Genomic DNA, 22,174 nt, shown 5'->3' on the forward strand with positions numbered 1-22,174 from the left:
TTGATGTCGTATTTTCGGAGGTTATCGAATGTAAGCCTCAAGTCGTCTACTAGAGATTCGACATGTCTTGATTTGATGACCACATCATCCACATACGCCTCCACCGTTTTGCCAATTTGATTTGTCAGACATGTCTGGATCATGCGCTGATATGTTGCGCCGGCGTTTTTCAGCCCGAAGGGCATTGTGTTGAAGCAGAATGGGCCGTATGGTGTGATGAATGCCGTTGCGGCTTGGTCTGATTCTGCCATCTTGATTTGATGGTAACCGGAGTATGCGTCGAGGAAACACAACGAATCGTGTCCTGCGGTGGCATCGATAATTTGATCGATATGGGGGAGGGGGAAGGGATCCTTTGGGCAAGCCTTGTTAAGGTCTCTAAAATCGACACACAGGCGCCAGGATTTGTCCTTCTTTGGTACCATCACCAGGTTTTCTAGCCAGTCCGGATGTTTTATGTCTCTAATAAATCCGGCCTCCAATAACTTGGCTAGCTCCTCTCCCATTGCCTGTCTCTTCGGTTCAGAAAAACGCCGAAGGGCTTGTTTGACAGGATTGAATCCTTTCTGGATATTTAAGCTGTGTTCGGCCAGCCTGCGTGGGATTCCTGGCATGTCTGAAGGGTGCCAGGCAAAAATGTCCCAGTTCTCTTGTAGGAACTCTCGCAGTGCGGCTTCTACATCAGGGTTCAGTCGTGCCCCGATGGAAGCTGTTTTATTGGGGTCCGTTGGATGGACCTGGAATTTTACTATTTCATCTGCTGGCTTGAAGGATGTGGACTTGGATCTCTTATCGAGTATCACATCATCCCTATTAACCATGGAGCGCAGCGCAGTCAGTTCCTCAGCCGCTAAGGCTTCGGACAGTGCCTCAAGGGCCAATGCGGCCGTCTTGTTTTCGGCGCGGAGTGCTATGTCCGGATCACTAGCGAGAGTGATAATTCCGTTCGGCCCGGGCATCTTGAGCTTCATGTACCCGTAATGGGGTATTGCTTGGAAGATTGTAAATGCCTCCCGCCCTAGTATAGCGTGGTATCCGCTATTGAACGGGGCCACCTGGAACGTGACCTCTTCAGACCTGTAATTATCCGGCGTGCCGAACACCACATCTAGTTTGATTTTTCCTGTGCAGCGCGCTTCCCGACTGGGGATTATTCCTCTAAAGGTTGTGCTGCTTCGCTCGATGTGGTTCCAGTCTATTTCCATTTTTTGGAGGGTTTCCTCGTAAATGAGGTTCAATCCGCTGCCTCCATCCATGAGTACCTTGGTGAGGCGAAAGCCGTCCACTATTGGGCTGAGGACCAGTGCGGCTGGTGCTCGGGCTGTTCGGAATTTAGGTACATCGCTTGCATTGAAGGTAATAGCTTTGTCGCTCCATGGGTTTATCATTGCCGCTTGATAGACTTCGGCAAGGTTGTGGAGTGTTCTTTTTCGCATATTGTTTGATGCGAAAGTCTCGAAGACTGTGAGAACGGTACTGGTGTCCTCGGGGTGGCTTTCTGCGGCCTCCGAAATTAAGAGGTCCTCGCCAATTTTGGCCACCTGCCGGAGTATCCAACATGCTCTAAGGCTGTGAGTTGGTGTGGCGTCCTCTATACTGTGGATTTTACAGGGTCCATCAAGCCACCTTTCCAGTACGGTTCCATGCCCTGTAGAGGGTTTTGGCCTTTTGATATTTAGCCTGGGTGTCTTACTATGATGCACCCTCTTAGTTCGGACGGGATTGTTGTTCAAGGCCGGATTATCCCAAAATTTTGTTTCACTTTTCCAGGCGCTTTCCATCGCACAGTACTTTTGTACTATGGACGCCAAGTCAGCGAAGCGTGTAATATCACAACAACTTATGGCGTTAAGTATTCCCTCGTCCGTGCAATTACTGCAAAAGATTGAAATTGCATCTCCCGCGCGGCAATCCTTTATCCTGATCATAACCAGGAGGAATCTGGCCCAGTAATGATGTACTGTTTCCTCGGGCTTTTGCCTGATTTGGGAAAGATCGCTTATGTTCGGGCGGGTGGGGGGCGTTGAATCTGAAGCCTCACCCAATCTAAGATTCGGAGGCCGAAGAGCTTCCGAACTCTGAAGTTCGGAGCCTTGGATGTTGTCCAATGAATCTAGCCCGTTGCTTGATTCTAAGCCCAGGTCTTGAGTTACATCCTCCCGTCCGCGGGTATCCGGCTTGGAAGGGTCGGGAATTCGGACGTAGTTAGTCCTTAAAATAGATGAAGGGTCGCCGCACTGTGCCTCTACCACGGCAACGTGGTGGGTGACTTGGGGAGAGTTAATTTCTCTTAGATCGGGTTTAAGCCCAACCTGGTCGTAATCCGTAGCGACCCCCAGGGCGGCGATGCGATCCAAGAGCTCGTTTACAGAAGAGAGCTCCATTGGATCTAGCTGCTCGACGAGCTCTGGGCCGACGTGCAGGTTGCTTTTGATGACCTGAGAGGTCACCGTCGGCGCAACAGCCGAACAGGCGGTCATGAGAAAACCACCTAGCCGGAGGGTTTGGCCGACAGCCAAGGCTCCCCTAGCAATGGCGTCGTCTTTAAAGACGGGAGGAGGCATCCTTCCTGATTGCGACGGCACAGAGGAACTCTCAATGAAAGCACCAATGTCAGTGTCAAAACCGGCGGATCTCGGGTAGGGGGTCCCGAACTGTGCGTCAAGGCCGGATGGTAACAGGAGACAAGGGACACGATGTTTTTACCCAGGTTCGGGCCCTCTCGATGGAGGTAATACCCTACCCCTGCTTGATTAATATTGATGATATGGGTAGTACAAGAGTAGATCTACCACGAGATCAAGGAGGCTAAACCCTAGAAGCTAGCCTATGGTATGATTGTTATGTATGGAGTTGATTGTCCTACGGACTACAACCCTCCGGTTTATATAGACACCGGATAGGGTTAGGGTTACACAGAGTCGGTTACAATGGTAGGAGATCTTGAATATCCGCATTGCCAAGCTTGCCTTCCACGCCAAGGAAAGTCCCATCCGGACACGGGACGAAGTCTTCAATCTTGTATCTTCATAGTCCAGGAGTCCGGCGAAGGTATAGTCAGGCTACCCGAACACCCCCTAATCGAGGACTCCCTCAAGGCCATTCATGAAGTTCATAAATCAAATGAGCCTGGGATTGTTCTCAAAATAGATTATGAAAAAGCCTATGATTGGGTGAAGTGGGATTTCCTAGTAGAGATGCTAACTTCTAGGGGTTTTGGAGCTAAATGGATTAGGTGGAACCTCTCCATTTTGCAACAAAGCTCTTTCTGTGTCAAAATTAATGATGTCCTAGGACCTTTGTAGGGGGGAAAGGACTCAAGCAAGGAGATCCAAGCTCCCCCATGCTTTTCAATTTGGTGGTTGACGTGTTCTCTCGTATGCTGGCCAAAGCTGTTAACAGCAACATTATCTCTGGGATTGTTCCCCATATCATCCCGCAGGGGCTGATATGTTTACAGTATGCTGATGATACAATCCTATTTCTTAATCCTAAACCTGAATATGTTGAGAATTTAAAATGGCTCCTGGCATGTTTTGAAAACCTTTCTGGGTTGAAGATTAACTATGACAAATGTGAGGTAGTGCCAATTAATATGAATGAAGATGATGCTAAGTTACTTTCCCAAAAATTTTGCTGTAAGTTGGGGGATTTCCCTCTGAAATACCTAGGAGTTCCACTACACTACCTCAAGCTGAGGAGAGAAGACATTCAGTATATCATAGACAAGATTATTAAGAGAATCTGTGGCTGGAAAGGGAGACTACTTAGCTATGAAGCAAAGTTAGTCCTCCTCAAAGCATGCATTGCCAGTGTCCCTATGTATCTAACGTCTGTCATCAAATTCCCCAAATGGGTGATCAAGGCCATCACTTCTCAGATGGCTCATTTCTTCTGGGGGAACCTAGGAGATGAACATAAGTATCATCTTGCTAACTGGGGGCTAATCTCTCAGAAAAAGGATTTTGGTGGGTTGGGAGTACCCAATTTAAGGGAATTTAACATGGCTCTGCTAGCCTCTTGGGTAAAAAGATACTTTATGGACAGTGATAAAAACTGGGTGAGGTTGGTTGATCACAAGTATAGAACGGACAAACCCAATGTACTGTGGGCCAAACAGGGTGTGGGCTCTCCCTTTTGGAAGGGGGTTACCTGGGCTTTTGAAGGGATTAGACCTTTTTACAAATGGAAGTTGGGAAATGGCGATAAGATCAGCTTCTGGAATGACGTTTGGGTGGGAGATTCTTCCCTAAAAACCCAATTTTGGGATGTCTATGAAATCTGCCAACAACAGCATTGTACAGTTTCCGAGGTGTGGAATGGTTCTACTCTAAAGCTTACCTTCAACAGATGTGTGGAGGCTGAGTTTATGGAGAGATGGCATGATTTGATCCGAGTCATATCTAACATGACCATTACTAATGAGGGGGACCAACCTATTTGGGTGTTGGAATCATCAGGGATTTACTCGGTTAAATCCTTCTATAACATGATTAACTGGGGTGGAGTTTCTGCACCTATTTGGAAAAAATTCTGGAAAATTGTTGTGCCCCACAGATATCTAGTTTTTCTGTGGTTAGCTTTCCATAATAAGATTCTTACCAGAGATAATCTGAATAAAAGGAGGGTGGTGGAAAACTTAAAGTGTTTGTTTTGTGATGAGGATGAAACAGTTTGTCACCTTTTCTTTGAGTGTGTGGTTGCCAAACAAATTTGGAATGATGTGTCTGGCTCCTTTGAGTTTAATAGTCCTAATAATATGACTGAATTATCTTCCTTTTGGAACTTAAATAACAAGAAATCTGTTGCTAATATTGCATGTGTTGCTACCATTTGGGGCATTTGGACTATGCGTAATGACATGTGCTTTCAGGGCGTGCCGTGGACAAGCACCCGTGCAATCTTGGCGAGGATCAGCTCATTGCTTCATCAATGGAAGATTCTCTGTGTGGGCGAACAATCGGTGTTGCTGAGAAGATGCATTCAACTCCTGGATCAGCGAAGAGGCGAGCTGCTCAGGATTACGTGGGCGTTGGGCTGAGAGCTTGCGGGAAGAGGAGCCGAGACGAGGTGCTGAAGGCTCGCTCAGAGTGAAGGAAATGGGGTTACAAGTATGATCCCCTGCATATCGTGGAATGCCTTCTGTCTTGGCTCGGGCGAGGACTGTAGTATGGCTGTTTGATAGCAGATGTTTTCCATTTCTGCAGTTTTTGCTGCAGCTATGTTGCGCAAATTTGAACTTTTTAGGCCGTAGTTTCTCTCCTGCTTTCATTTTACTCTGGTCTGCCACTCTCGAATAGGCCCGATTGCATGTAACAGTCTCTGTTGACTCGCGCTTTGCTCCGTTTCTAATAAAATGGGGCGGGGGGAAACCCCTTTGATCAAAAAAAAATTCCTAGAAGTATCCTGCTCTGATAGGGATACAAAGCTATGTGGTGTGCCCATAGAGAAAACTCATCTTTTTTTATGATTGTTTTGTAGATGTCATTCCGGTTCTACGCACCCACAAGATTTACTTTACGTGAATCTCGCAGTGCTAGATGTCCACAAGTAAGAAAGAACACACTTTGTCACTTACTTCAGGAAGATTATATTTTGAGTTGTAGTACATACAAATATGACTGCATATACACAGATTCCTAGCTAGCTAGAAGTACCCTACTCTGCTCTGATAGGGATACAAAGCTATGTGGTGTGCCCATAGAGAAAACTCATCTTTTTTTTAATAATTGTTTTCTCGCTGTTATTTCGTTTCTACATACCCCCACAAGATTTACTTTACCTAAATCTCGCGGTGGCAGATCTCCACTAGTAAGAACACACTTTGCCACTTAGTTTAAGAAAAAGGGTTTCCCCCCGCTTTAGATTATAAAGCAAAGTCCAACCGATACTACCAGCTTGCTGGGGCCGCAGCACAAATAAGCCCAAAAGAAAAAGGAGAGAAAGAAAAAAGAAACAAATGCCGACGCCGGCAGCTCAACTAAGCAAAGATGACCGACATCCGCTGCACCCACCGAAGAAGAACCATCGCCCGCCAAGCACTCCGAAGCCTCGCGTACCAAGCAACATCTTCAGGAAGAAATGCGACGACGACGCCGCTGCTGCCCGGACAAGTCCTAGGGTTTCCCCCGGTACGCGGATGGTAGTGGGGAAGGGGGTATCACCGACGCCCCTCAGGAGGGTCCGGCAACGCCCACGGGCGCAGCCACGCCGGTGGCGAACAAGCCGCCAGAGATTTCTCCCGCCCCGAAGCCACCACCGCCACCTCAGACAATCGGAAGCGCACCGCCCAACAAGCCGCCACCAGCCTGTGCCACCACGCATATCGCACCATCTTCACCATTTCACTGAGGCCACCAACACGAGACCTGGAGGTAGGACAAGAAGACACCGGGCACGGAGGCAACCGCACCGCAGCCGACAGGAGGGAACAACCTCCACCGCCCGCGGAGCCGACCGAACATGGCAACAGGGACTTGCCGGGCCACCACCGGCCCGGCCGAACCCCAACGGGTCCGGACAGTCCCTGCAGCCACGCTGCAGCACGCCAGCCACCGGAGCCACCACCACCGCAGCCATGGCCCCCTCGTCCCACCACCAGGGAGCCACGCCGCCGCGCACCAGACCGCAGGCCCGCCCCAGCTCAGATGGGGCCCGAAAGGGTCCAGATCTGGGCCGAGTGGGCGCCGCCGGCCAGCTGCCCACCGCGCCGCCCCGCAGCCAACGGCTACGCCGCCGCGTCGAGGGCACCCGAGGCCTGCAGGACGCCGCCGCCGAGCCTCACCGCCACAAGCCGAGCAGCACTGCCGCCGGGAGGAGGGAGCCCCGACTCTCCCTCCCGGCGCGCGGGGAAGGGACGTCCGCCGCCGCCGGCGCCACCCGGAGACGCCGGAGGCCGCAGCCGGCGGTGGCGAAGGGGGATGAGGGAGGAGGAGGACCGAGACGGGGGGAGGGCAGGGGGGCGCTCCGCCGCCTCGGGGGGCGGCAGGAGCGCCGGGGGAGGGCGAGGGGGAGGGGCAGAGGAGGAGGGGGAGGCGGGGGGCACGCGCGAGGCGTCCGGCGGCGGCTGGAGGAGGCGAGGTAGGCCGGCGGCGGCGGGGCAGAACTCTAGTGCGGGTCGCGGGAGCTCTGTACCTTTGGTAACTGTAAGAAGTTTGGTATAAGCGTTCCTACTGCCTATAGGCAGCCACGGTGTTTATTTATATTGGGCAAAGACTTGCCTTGGAGTACAAGAGAGATTACATGAGATAGACTTGGATACGGATCAGAGAGAGACGGGTTGTTGAGATTACAGATATAGGACTCAAACTCTAACACCCTCCCTTAATCTAAACTACCCCACGTTGAGATTCTTCTTGAACTCCTCAAATGATTTGACTGGCAAGGCTTTTGTGAACCCATCAGCAACTTGATCTTTGGATGGAATAAACCTTATATCTAGCTTCTTTTCTGCCACCCTTTCTCGCACAAAATGAAAGTCAATTTCAATGTGTTTGGTTCTACCATGAAACACTGGATTAGCAGAGAGATAGGTGGCTCCCAAGTTATCACACCATAAACATGAGACACGTTGTTGCTTAATTCCAAGCTCCTTGAGTAATGATTCCATCCAAATAATTTCAGCAGTTGCATTAGCTATCGATTTGTATCCAGCTTCTGTACTTGACCTTGACACTGTGGCTTGTTTTCTGGCACTCCAGGAAATAAGGTTCGAACCAAAAAACACAGCAAATCCTCCGGTTGATCTTCTGTCATCACTACATCCTGCCCAGTCTGCATCAGAGAAGGCACTGACAAGTGTTGAACTAGAACGTCTGAACTGAAGACCCAAACTCATAGTGTGTTTGATGTATCGTACAATCCTTTTGACAGATGTCCAATGAACAGAGGTAGGGGCATGCAAATATTGACAAACCTTGTTCACTGCAAAAGATATGTCTGGCCGTGTTAATGTCAAGTACTGTAGGGCTCCAACAACACTTGTACTCTCCTCCTCATTAAGTGGCACTCCTTCATATGCTGAAAGTTGTTCTGAAGATGACAATGGTGTAGGTGAAGGCTTGCAGTCCTTCATCCCCATACGTGTCAGAAGTTCAATGGCATACTTTTCTTGCTTCAAGACTATGCCATCTTGAACCTTCTTAACTTCAATGCCAAGGAAGAAATTTAAGTCATCAAGATCCTTCAAGGCAAATTCTGAACTCAGATCATGCAAAAGAGCATTAGTGGCACTTTGAGAGGAGCTTGCAACTATAATGTCATCAACATATATAAGTACAAAAATCACAGTGGTTGCCCTGTTATAGATGAAGAGAGATGTATCTGCTTTGGATGAAATAAAACCAAGCTGCTTCAATTGTGAACTCAACCTTGAGAACCATTCTCTAGGTGACTGTTTTAAACCATAAAGAGCTTTATCAAGATTACAAACATGATTAGGTGTTTGTTTGTTTTCATACCCTGGTGGTTACCTCATATAGACCTCCTCTTCCAGAACACCATGCAGAGACGCGTTATGAACATCTAGCTGTCTAAGGCTCCATCCTCTGGAAACAGCAATGGCTAGCACAAGTCTTATTGTAGCAGCTTTGACAACAGGGCTAAAGGTGTCCTCATAATCAATACCATATCGTTGCTTAAACCCTTTTGCAACTAGACATGCCTTATACCTATCAATGGAGCCATCTGCTTTCCTTTTGATTCTATAAACCCACTTGCAATCAATGATATTTTTACCTCTTTGACTTGGTACCAAGTGCCATGTTTTGTTCTTCATGAGAGCATCATATTCCTCATCCATAGCCCTTTTCCACTTAGGATCTCCAAGTGCATCACTCAATTTTGTGGGTTCTCCTGAAATGCATAACATACCATATGGTATAGTTCCATCTGTCCTTACTTTGGGATTTTTAATACCTTTTTGTAGCCGAGTCATGACTCTTGAAGTGGCGACAGGAGGTTGTCGTGATTGCACAGGAGACCGCACAAGTTGGCTGGTTGCAGAAGATCCCACGGATCCATCAGCATGTGCAGGCTGAAGAGACACACTGGATCCTGTGGTCTCTGGTGTGGCAGCTGGTTGACTAGACATGTCCTGGGAGGCGTAATTCCCAGGCGCAGAAAATCCCGAGCTTGTCGCTGTCGGCATGCACGCGCGTGACGAGGGAGAGGGAGATCCCACGTCTGGTTCTGTCCCCTGCATACGGGTTGATGTGGCAGCGGACGACTGGGCCGGACCCGCCTGGTCCTCCTGTCGGGCAGGCGCGCGATCCCGCGCGGATCTGCGCCCACGATCCGAGGCCGACCGACGCGCAGGCGTGGCAGGCGCTGCCGAATCCTCCTCGGGTTCTGCGTTTGCTGCTTCTTCACCATGCACATCAAATATGGCACCGTTTTGCAACGGATTTTGGTCATTTTGATCATTTTCAACTCCGTTTTCTTCAGCCACCTGCATAGGCACATTAAGAGTAGAACTAGAAGGATTATTAGCACATGGGTCAGCACAATTGTTATTCCCCCCTTGATCAAATTCTGGAAGAAGAAGTATTTCTTTACAAAGAAGAGCTCCGGCATTTGGATGAAGTGACTCAAAAGGGAAGACAGATTCATCAAACACAACATCTCGGGATATGTAAACCCTTCCAGTGGAAACATCTAGGCACTTAACCCCTTTGTGCATAGGGCTATAACCTAAAAAGACACATTGTTTGGAACGAAACGCAAGTTTGCGTGTGTTGTATGGTCTAAGGTTAGGCCAACATGCACAACCAAATATGCGGAGAGATGTGTAATCTGGTTTGACACTAAAAAGACGAGTTATGGGATTTTCAAATTTTATTACTTTACTAGGACGAATATTAATTAAATATGTGGCAGTAAGAAAGGCTTCATCCCAGAATTTGAGAGGCATAGACGCATGGGCTAGGAGTGATAATCCTACTTCAACAACATGGCGATGCTTCCGTTCAGCGGAGCCATTCTATTGATGAGCGTGTGGACAGGACACATGATGTGAAATTCCAATCTTTTGGAAAAAAGTGTTGAGTTTCTCATACTCACCACCCCAATCTGTTTGCATGGCAAGTATTTTGGAGTTCAGTTGGCGTTGAACAAGACTTTGGAAATTACTAAAAACTTGAAAGATATCGGATCGTTTCTTTAACAAATAGATCCATGTAAATTTGCTATAGTCATCAATGAAGCTTACATAATAAGAGAATCTACCAACAGAGGTGGGAGCTGGCCCCCAAACATCTGAAAAAATAAGTTGTAACGGAGCAGTAGATACACTAGTAGAGATGGGATATGGTAACTGATGACTTTTGGCTTGTTGACACGCATCACAAACTGACTCAATACTAGACACGAAAGGAAGTTTATTTTTGCTAAGGACATGTTGAACTATGACTGAAGATGGATGACCCAAACGTCGGTGCCACTTTTCTGAAGATGGTTTGGTGACACTCCAGGCTTGCTTATTTGACCATGACGAAGGAGATGACGATGTGATTGGATAGAGACCTCCCTCGCATCTCCCTCTAAAGATGACTCTCCTCGTTGCCAAGTCCTTAATCACAAAAGAATAAGGATAGAATATGATGAGAACATTATTGTCAAGTGTAAAGCGATGAACGGAGGCAAGATTTTTTGATGCATGAGGGATATGTAAGACATTGTTTAGATGAAATTTTTTCTTAGGGGTATTAACAATTGAGTTACCGATGTGAGTAATATCCATACCAGCTCCACTTGCCGTGTGCACTTGGTCACCTCCATGATATCTTTCCCGCATCGTCAACTTGTCAAGCTCTCCTGTGATATGCTCAGTAGCACCCGAATCTGCATACCAATTAGTGTCGATGCCATACGAGTTGGTGACGAGGTTGGCCTTTTTCTTCTCTGGCTTATCCTCCTCATACCGATGCCAGCAGTCCCTGGCGCCGCCAGGATGATACTTATAACATATCTGGCACTCGGGGTAGTCTCCCTCATGCTGTTGCTGATGCTGCTGTGGTGGTGGCTGGTGTTGGCGCTGCTGATAACCGCCGTTCCCACCGGCGCGAACAGGAGATGGGGGGCACGATCGGAGCGACCATGCCCTCTTCGCCCACGGCCTCCTCTACCCCGAGACTGGCCGCGTCCCCTGTACATGGCGTTGGCTGACGAACGAAAACCTGCTGGTCCGTCGCCTAGCATCTCCATCCTCTGATCAAAGGCAGAAATCTGTGAGAAAAGATCATCAACGGTGATGGAGTTTTTGATGGAGCCAACTGCTGCAATGATGGGATCGTAATCCCGATCAAGTCCGGCGAGGATGTAGTCCACCATCTCTCCATCTGTCACCGGACGGCCTGCAGCTACAAGTTCGTCTCCGAGGCTCTTCATCTTGGCGATGAAAGCATTGCTGGACATGTTTCCCTTCTTGGTGTTGGAGATGGCGATCCTCAAATTTGTTATTCGTGATTGCGACTGCGCAGCAAATAATGTGGTAAGAGTGGTCCATAGATCAAGGGTATTTTCCTTACCGATGACTTGCGCGAGGATCTCTGGTGTGAGAGAGTTCAGCAGATAGCTTAGGACCTGCTGATCCTTGGCGATCCATGGACCATACAGCGGATTTGGCTCTATGGCCGTGGTCTTGTCTGATTTTGTGATCTCCGTTGTTTTCGGCGGCGCGGCATCGCTGTCGTCGAGGAGACCGGTCACCTGCGCCCCCTGCAGTGCCGGCAAGACTTGCGCCTTCCATAGGAGGTAGTTCCCCCTTGCGAGCTTCTCTGATGGTGGAGCGCCGAGGTTGAGGCCGACAGCGCTGGAGCTCATGGCGATGGCGATGGAAGGGCGCTAGGGTTTTGTGTTTTCTAGATGATAGGGAAGAGGCTAGCTCTGTATACCATGTAAGAAGTTTGGTATAAGCGTTCCTACTGCCTATAGGCAGCCGCGGTGTTTATTTATATTGGGTAAAGACTTGCCTTGGAGTACAAGAGAGATTACATGAGATAGACTTGGATACGGATCAGAGAGAGAGGGGTTGTTGAGATTACAGATATAGGACTCAAACTCTAATAGTAAGGATGCCCTTTGCCACTTAGTTCAGGAAGATTATATTTTCAGTTAGTTGTACTACAAATATGACTGTGCATATACACTATATCTTCACTGTTTTAGAGAGGACTATTTAAAACCATATAGTAGTAGCAGTAGTACGTACCTTATTGGGCCGGCAGACACACAGATCTTGGATGATCGATGAATAACAGAAGAATTAGTATATATCAGTCTATACCAAGTTAACTGCAAAAGAGGTAACAGTGGCACAAGAAGAAAGATGTGTTTATGTGAGGTGGGTGATATGAAGGAAGAGCAATGAAGGAATGACTAGGGAAGCTCCAGATGCCAATCTACCCCATGGATCGATCTGCACCTCTAGATGGAATATTTTATTTTTTTAGCTGCTATCACCTACATGCATAGTCATCAGAAGAGCGCATGGATTGCTTAAACCTTTTAAATAATAAAGCACATGAATGAACAAACATTGTCAGTTGATGCATAATATACTCCTAGCAAGCAACCGACACAAGATATATAGATAGATAGCAGAAGAATTACTCATATGTATATATAGCATCACTTAGTGTTATACTAGTACCTAAATTTGCAGCTACAGACACTGCTTCGTCGGGCCATAAGAAATTGAAGGTGTTGGTGTAAGGTAATACGAAGGAGGAGTAATGAAGGAATGAATCGGGGTGCTTGAGGGCAATTATGGCCAACTAGTTCTGCAGGTATGCAGTGCAGGGCTTGTGTAGGTGCGTTGGCGATAATTTGCTTTTGTCAAAGCTACCTAGTTCTTTGCTTGTGGTTTGGGCTAAGCACAAAACAAAAATATAGAACTGCCTGCTACTTTGCTTCCTCCTACTTTTCCTTTCTCTACCGGCAAAAAGATATTTCAAATGCCCTCTCGACATCCTTTCTAGTTGCTTCTTGTCTTTAGGCAAAGCGAGCCCTTTTCTAGCCAACTGGGTTTGGATAGTGCTGACAAAGGTAGCCCATGGAGGATAGATACCGTCAACCAGATAGTAGCCCATGTTGTACTCATGTCCACGGACAGTATAGTGGCAAGGAGGAGCTATTCCTTCAGTCAGCCTCACAAACAACGGCGATCGTTGCACCCCATTGATGTCATTGTAAGAGCTGAGCATGCTAAAGAAAGCGTGCCAAATCCAAATATCATGTGATACAACTGCTTCAATAATGATGGTGGGTTTCTTAACATGACCCTGAGATATTGCCCTTGTAAGAACTTCGGGCAGTTATTCCATTTCCAATGCATGCAGTCGAAAGATCCAAGCAAATCTGGCCACCCTCTTGCTTCTGAGATTGCCAGGAGCCTCTTCGTGTCTGCCACAGTTGGCTCTCTCAGATACTGACGTCCGAACACCTCGACCACGGCAGTTGCAAACTTGACCATGGCATCTCCGCATGTGCTCTCAGACATCCGTACGTACTCGTCCCACGAATCAGCGGCCGTGCCATATGCAAACATCCGAAGTGCGGCCGTGCACTTCTAGTTACTAGAGAAGCCAATCGTTCCCACGGTGTCCTTCAGGATGAAGTAGTCATCGTAGGCCCGGATGCCATGGTACAAACGATCAAAGACAGTCTTGCACATCCGAAAATGCCGGCAAAAATGGCTAGTGAATAGTGCATCGGGGGCAAAGTAGTCGGCCATCAGTGTCAAATGCCCGCGCGCCCTTTTGCGGTTGAGCACTCGATGACCCTTGATCGAGCCCTTGAAATTGAGAACATGCTCCTCCGCAAGCTCCGCGTCTTTAAGGACCGCCTACATCATCGCCGTCTCATTGGAGTACTCCTCCTGCGGGGCGGTTGGACGAATCAACATACTACTCGTATATGTACTCCAAATCGGAATCCATTGTTACAAAGAAGAAGGGACAACTGTTTTCACAGTTGCCGGGCACGGTAGAGGATGGTACCTGGCAGGGCGGTCGAAGGAAAGGGGGTTGAACGAAGATGGAGAAGATGGAGAAGAAGCGGCATGGAGCCCTGTTGGATCGCCGAAGGTGACGGAGACGCAGATTTCCGGCAGGGTGTGGCGTGGTGGCCGGGGTGGTGGAGCAGCAGCAACAGCAAGAAAGAAAGAAGGAAGGAGAGAAAATGGGAAGGATGGAGTCGTGGGGTCGGGGAAGGGTTTTGGGCGGGCCTGTGGTGTCGGATTCGTACGTTTCGCGCGTCCAGACTCCCCCAAAGCTCCCCCACTTTTGTTTTTGTTTTGTGGAGAAATCGCATCCGGACCGCCCCGCGGACCTATACAGGACCACGTTGGATGGATTCAGCGGTCAGGACAGTGCAGTGTGTTGGAATTTCGCCCACAGGAACGATCATATCACAATATGATGCACGCGGGCACGAAAACTTTATGGCCAAGGGCACCCCGTATTTTCTTTATATTCCTCTCAATATAACACGGTGTTACAAAACTCTCACGCAGGGCTGTATATATATATATAGGAAAACGTTTAAATTAAGCCGGATGAAAACTCTCTCCTGTAAGCCGCTCTCCCTGTGCACCACGTGTCGTTGTGGCCCCGCCCAATGCTCCAATCGCCTCCACCTTATCTTCTCCCAGGAAGCATATCCTCCACTCGATTCTTTCTCTTTCCCTTCTCTCGGTCGTCAACCTGCAGAGGAAAAGCAAGCAGCAACACCACATCGGAGGAGGGGACGCCCGTCGGCACGTTGCCTGATTCATCCTCAGCTGCAATAGAGCTTCGCTGTGGCTGCATTGAAGCGCCACCGGAGCTACATTGTACCTTCCGTCGTCGTCATCACGCGCTGCGTCGCAACTTTCACCATCGCCGGCCCTGCAATGGAGGGTTCTCGGAGCTCCGCTGCGGTTGCAATGGAGCTTCACCGCGGTTGCAATGGAGTACCGTCAGGTTATCGGAGCTCCGCCACGGCTGCAATGGACCACCGCCGCGGCTTCAATGGAGCTTCACCGTGGCTGTATTGGAGCACCGTCGAGGTCGTCGGAGCTCCACCGCGGCTTCCATGGAGCTTCACTACGGCTGCAATGAAGCACCGTCGGGGTCGTCGGAGCGCCGCCGCGTCTTCAATGGAGCTTCGTCGTGGCTGCAATGGAGCACCGTCGGGGTCGTCGGAGCTCGGCCGCGGCTTCAATGGGACTTCACCGTGGCTGCAATGGAGCACCGTCGGGTGACTGGAGCCTCACTGTCAAACTCCTATGGCTAAGTGAAAGTGATAAAGCATCATAGTCCGATTGCCTAGTTCGCTGCGCTATCACCTCCTTTGTAGGACCAAGGCGTTGGATTAAGTGTGAAAATGTGCCTTCTGCGAACACCCCCGCATTATTTGCGTGGGGGCTGAAGCCGACGACTGCCATCTTTCAGATTATATATACATATATCTTAAAACGGCCGCACAGGAGGTGTTATAATACTTGAAGGCACAAGTATAAAAAGCTTCTATAATTTATCCAAACATTGTTTTACAATAACATATGCTATTCGAACATAGCATCCTTCAAGCACTGCGCCTGGAAGAACTTCCTGAAAATAGTGCTCGGCAGGTACTCGGGTTTAGGGTTTCCACTTCGCGATCTTCTTGATCTCGAAAGTGTTCGGTCGCATCCGCAACACTCGCTGCCAAATCCAGATAGGTGTCCGCCGTACTCCACATCCGGTCTAACGGAGCATGTTTAGGATCACAGTACTTCCTCCGCAACATAAAAGGCTTTCCAGCCGTGATCTCCCCGGCCTGACGTAGCTCCTCCTTCATAGCTCTCATCGCAGAGCGAGCATCCTTGGCATCCATAACGGCCTTCTCGAGGTCCGTCTGTTCTGCCCGGTCTTCTTTTTCAAGAAGCTTACAAGGGTCAGCAGCGCTCTTCGGCTTCACGGCCATCTCATGTTGGAAATATGCCCTAGAGGCAATAATAAAAGCATTATTATTATATTTCCTTGTTCATGATAATTGTCTTTATTCATGCTATAATTGTGTTATCCGGAAATCGTAAATGCATGTGTGAATAATAGACACCAACATGTCCCTAGTAAGCCTCTAGTTGACTAGCTCGTTAATCAATAGATAGTAATGGTTTCCTGACTATGGACATTGGATGTCATTGATAACGAGATCACATCATTAGGAGAATGATGTGATGGACAAGACCCAATCCTAAACATAGCATTAAGATCGTATAGTTCGTTTGCTAGAGTTTTTCCAATGTCAAGTATCCTTTCCTTAGACCATGAGATCGTGTAACTCCCGGATACAGTAGGAGTGCTTTGGGTGTACCAAACGTCACAACGTAACTGGGTGACAATAAAGGTATACTACGGGTATCTCCGAAAGTGTCTGTTGGGTTGACACGGATCAAGACTGGGATTTGTCACTCCGTATGACGGAGAGGTATCACTGGGCCCACTCGGTGATGCATCATCATTATGAGCTCAAAGTGACCAAGTGTCTGGTCACGGGATCATGCATTACGGTACAAGTAAAGTGACTTGCCGGTAACGAGATTGAACAAGGTATTGGGATACCGACGATCGAATCTCGGGCAAGTAACATACCGATTGACAAAGGGAATTGCATACGGGGTTGCTTGAATCCTCGACATCGTGGTTCATCCGATGAGATCATCGAGGAGCATGTGGGAGCCAACATGGGTATCCAGATCCCGCTGTTGGTTATTGACCGGAGAGTCATCTCGGTCATGTCTACATGTCTCCCGAACCCGTAGGGTCTACACACTTAAGGTTCGGTGACGCTAGGGTTGTAAAGATATGTATATGCAGTAACCTGAATGTTGTTCGGAGTCCTGGATGAGATCCCGGACGTCACGAGGAGTTTCGGAATGGTCCGGAGGTAAAGAATTATATATAGGAAGTGCTATTTCGGCCATCGGGACAAGTTTCGGGGTCACCGGTATTGTACCGGGACCACCGGAAGGGTCCCGGGGGTCCACCGGGTGGGGCCACCCATCCCGGAGGGCCCCATGGGCCAAAGTGGGGAGGGGAACCAGCCCATAGTGGGCTGGTGCGCCCCCCTAGGCCCACCCCATGCGCCTAGGGTTGGAACCCTAGGGGTGGGGGGGCGCCCCACCTTGCCTTGGGGGCTACTCCAGCCCTGGCCGCCGCCCCCCCTAGGAGATCTCATCTCCTAGGGCCGGCGCCCCCCCTAGGGGAGCCTATATAAAGAGGGGGAGGGAGGGGGCAGCCGGATTTTGAGTCTTGGCGCCTCCCTCTCCCCTGCTACACCTCTTCCTCTCGTAGTATACGATGAAGCCCTGCTACTGTGACGCCCTGCATCCACCACCACGCCGTCGTGCTGCTGGATCTTCATCAACCTCTCCTTCCCCCTTGCTGGATCAAGAAGGAGGAGACATCACACTGACCGTACGTGTGTTGAACGCGGAGGTGCCGTCCGTTCGGCGCTAGGATCTCCGGTGATTTGGATCACGTCAAGTACGACTACCTCATCCCCGTTCTTTGAACGCTTCCGCTCGCGATCTACAAAGGTATGTAGATGCATCCGATCACTCGTTGCTAGATGAACTCATAGATGGATCTTGGCGAAACCGTAGGAAATTTTTTGTTTTCTGCAACGTTCCCCATCAGTGGCATCAGAGCTAGGTCTATGCGTAGTTCTTTATGCGCGAGTAGAACACAATTTGTTGTGGGCGTTGATGTTGTCAACTTTCTTGCCGCTACTAGTCTTATCTTGCTTCAACTGTATTGTGGGATGAAGCGGCCCGGACCAACCTTACACGTACGCTTACGTGAGACCGGTTCCACCGACTGACATGCACTAGTTGCATAAGGTGGCTGGCGGGTGTCTGTCTCTCCCACTTTAGTTGGAGCGGATTCGATGAAAAGGGTCCTTATGAAGGGTAAATAGAAGTTGACAAATCACGTTGTGGCTTTCACGTAGGTAAGAAAATGTTCTTGCTAGAACCCTATTTCAGCCACGTAAAACTTGCAACAACAATTAGAGGACGTCTAACTTGTTTTTGCAGCAAGTGCTTTGTGATATGATATGGCCAAAGTTGTGATGAATGATGAATGATATATATGTGATGTATGAGATGTTCATGCTATTGTAATAGGAATCACGACTTGCATGTCGATGAGTATGACAACCGGCAGGAGCCATAGGAGTTGTCTTTATTTTTTGTATGACCTGCGTGTCATTGAGAAACGCCATGTAAATTACTTTACTTTATTGCTAAACGCGTTAGCCATAGTAATAGAAGTAATAGTTGGCGAGCAACTTCATGGAGACACGATGATGGAGATCATGATGATGGAGATCATGGTGTCAAGCCGGTGACAAGATGATCATGGAGCCCCAAGATGGAGATCAAAGGAGCTATGTGATATTGGCCATATCATGTCACTATTATTATTTGATTGCATGTGATGTTTATCATGTTTTGCATCTTGTTTACTTAGAACGACGGTAGTAAATAAGATGATCCCTCATAATAATTTCAAGAAAGTGTTCCCCCTAACTGTGCACCGTTGCGACAGTTCGTTGTTTCGAAGCACCACGTGATGATCGGGTGTGATAGATTCTAACGTTCACATACAACGGGTGTAAGACAGATTTACACATGCAAACACTTAGGTTGACTTGACGAGCCTAGCATGTACAGACATGGCCTCGGAACACAGAAGACCGAAAGGTCGAGCATGAGTCGTATAGAATATACGATCAACATGAAGATGTTCACCGATGATGACTAGTCCGTCTCACGTGATGATCGGACACGGCCTAGTTGACTCGGATCATGTTATACTTAGATGACTAGAAGAGGGATGTCTATCTAAGTGGGAGTTCATTGAATAATTTGATTAGATGAACTTAATTATCATGAACTTAGTCTAAAATCTTTGCAATATGTCTTGTAGATCAAATGGCCAACGTTGTCCCCAACTTCAACGCGTTCCTAGAGAAAACCAAGCTGAAAGATGATGGTAGCAACTATACGGACTGGGTCCGGAACTTGAGGATCATCCTCATAGCTGCCAAGAAAGAATATATCCTACTAGCACCGCTAGGTGACGCACCCGTCCCATAGAACCAAGACGTTATGAACGCTTGGCAAACACGTGCTGATGACTACTCCCTCGTTCAGTGCGGCATGCTTTACAGCTTAGAGCCGGGGCTCCAAAAGCGTTTTGAGAGACACGGAGCATATGAGATGTTCGAAGAGCTGAAAATGGTTTTCCAAGCTCATGCCCGGGTCAAGAGATATGAAGTCTCCGACAAATTCTTTAGCTGTAAGATGGAGGAAAATAGTTCTGTCAGTGAGCACATACTCACTATGTCTGGGTTACATAACCGCTTGACTCAGCTGGGAGTTAATCTCCCGGATGACGCGGTCATTGACAGAATCCTCCAGTCGCTTCCACCAAGCTACAAGAGCTTTGTGATGAACTTCAATATGCAGGGGATGGAAAAGACCATTCCTGAAGTATTTGCAATGCTGAAATCAGCAGAGGTAGAAGTCAAAAAGGAACATCAAGTGTTGATGGTGAATAAAACCACTAAGTTCAAGAAAGGCAAGGGTAAGAAAAACTTCAAGGACGGCAAGGGAGTTGCCGCGCCCGGTAAGCAAGCTACCGGGAAGAAGCCAAAGAATGGACCCAAGCCCGAGACTAAGTGCTTTTATTGCAAGGGAAGTGGTCACTGGAAGCGGAACTGCCCCAAATACTTAGCGGACAAGAAGGCCGGCAAAACGAAAGGTATATGTGATATACATGTAATTGATGTGTACCTTACCAGTACTCGTAGTAGCTCTTGGGTATTTGATACCGGTGCAGTTGCTCACATTTGTAACTCAAAGCAGGAGTTGCGGAATAAGCGGAGACTGGCGAAGGACGAGGTGACGATGCGCGTCGGGAATGGTTCCAAGGTCGATGTGATCGCCGTCGGCACGCTGCCTCTTCATTTACCTACGGGATTAGTTTTGAACCTCAATAATTGTTATTTAGTGCCAAGTTTGAGCATGAACATTGTATCAGGATCTCGTTTGATACGAGATGGCTACTCATTTAAATCTGAGAATAATGGTTGTTCTATTTATATGAGAGATATGTTTTATGGTCATGCTCCGATGGTGAATGGTTTATTCTTAATGAATCTCGAGCGTAATGCTACACATGTTCATAGTGTGAATACCAAAATATGTAAGGTTGATAATGATAGTCCCACATACTTGTGGCACTGCCGCCTTGGTCACATAGGTGTCAAACGCATGAAGAAGCTCCATGCAGATGGACTTTTAGAGTCTCTTGATTATGAATCATTTGACACGTGCGAACCATGCCTCATGGGTAAAATGACCAAGACTCCGTTCTCAGGAACAATGGAGCGAGCAACCAACTTATTGGAAATCATACATACTGATGTGTGCGGTCCAATGAGTGTTGAGGCGCGCGGTGGCTATCGTTATGTTCTCACCCTCACTGATGACTTGAGTAGATATGGGTATATCTACTTAATGAAACACAAGTCTGAGACCTTTGAAAAGTTCAAGGAATTTCAGAGTGAGGTTGAAAATCAACGTGACAGAAAAATCAAGTTTCTACAATCAGATCGTGGAGGAGAATACTTGAGTCACGAATTTGGCACACACACTTAAGAAAATGTGGAATAGTTTCACAACTCACGCCGCCTGGAACACCTTAGAGTAATGGTGTGTCCGAACATCGTAATCGCACTCTATTAGATATGGTGCGATCTATGATGTCTCTTACCGATTTACCGCTATCTTTTTGGGGCTATGCTTTAGAGACTGCCGCATTCACTTTAAATAGGGCTCCGTCGAAATCCGTTGAGACGACACCGTATGAATTATGGTTTGGGAAGAAACCTAAGCTGTCGTTTCTAAAAGTTTGGGGATGCGATGCTTATGTCAAGAAACTTCAACTTGAAAAGCTCGAACCCAAGTCAGAAAAACGCGTCTTCATAGGATACCCTAAAGAAACTATTGGGTATACCTTCTACCTCAGATCCGAAGGCAAGATCTTTGTTGCCAAGAATGGATCCTTTCTAGAGAAGGAGTTTCTCTCGAAAGAAGTAAGTGGGAGGAAAGTAGAACTTGATGAAGTGTTGCCTCTTGAACCGGAAAATGGCGCAACTCAAGAAAATGTTCCTGAGGTGCCTGCACCGACTAGAGAGGAAGTTAATGATGATGATCATGAAACTTCAGATCAAGTTGCTACGGAACTTCGTAGGTCCACAATTACACGTTCCGCACCAGAGTGGTACGGCAACCCTGTCTTGGAAATCATGTTGTTAGACAACGGTGAACCTTCGAACTATGAAGAAGCAATGGCGGGCCCGGATTCCGACAAATGGCTAGAAGCCATGAAATCCGAGATAGGATCCATGTATGAAAACAAAGAATGGACTTTGACTGACTTGCCCGATGATCGGCGAGCCATAGAAAGTAAATGGATCTTTAAGAAGAAGATAGACGCGGATGGTAATGTGACCATCCATAAAGCTCGGCTTGTCGCTAAGGGTTATCGACAAGTTCAAGGGGTTGACTACGATGAGACTTTCTCTCCCGTAGCAAAGCTGAAGTCCGTCCGAATCATGTTAGAAACTGCCGCATACTATGATTATGAGATATGGCAAATGGACGTCAAAACGGCATTCCTTAATGGTTTCCTTAAGGAAGAATTGTATATGATGCAGCCGGAAGGTTTTGTCGATCCTAAGAATGCTGACAAGGTGTGCAAGCTCCAACGCTCGATTTATGGGCTGGTGCAAGCATCTCGGAGTTGGAACATTCGCTTTGATGAGATGATCAAAGCGTTTGGGTTTACGCAGACTTATGGAGAAGCCTGCGTTTACAAGAAAGTGAGTGGGAGCTCTGTAGCATTTCTCATATTATATGTAGATGACATACTTTTAATGGGAAATGATATAGAACTCTTGGACAGCATTAAGGCCTACTTGAATAAGAGTTTTTCAATGAAGGACCTTGGAGAAGCTGCTTATATATTAGGCATCAAGATCTATAGAGATAGATCGAGACGCTTCATAGGTCTTTCACAAAGCACATACCTTGATAAGATATTGAAGAAGTTCAATATGGATCAGTCTGAGAAGGGGT

This window comes from Triticum urartu, chromosome 2 (genome assembly GCF_003073215.2).
Source record: "Triticum urartu cultivar G1812 chromosome 2, Tu2.1, whole genome shotgun sequence".
NCBI classification, from domain to species: domain Eukaryota; kingdom Viridiplantae; phylum Streptophyta; class Magnoliopsida; order Poales; family Poaceae; genus Triticum; species Triticum urartu.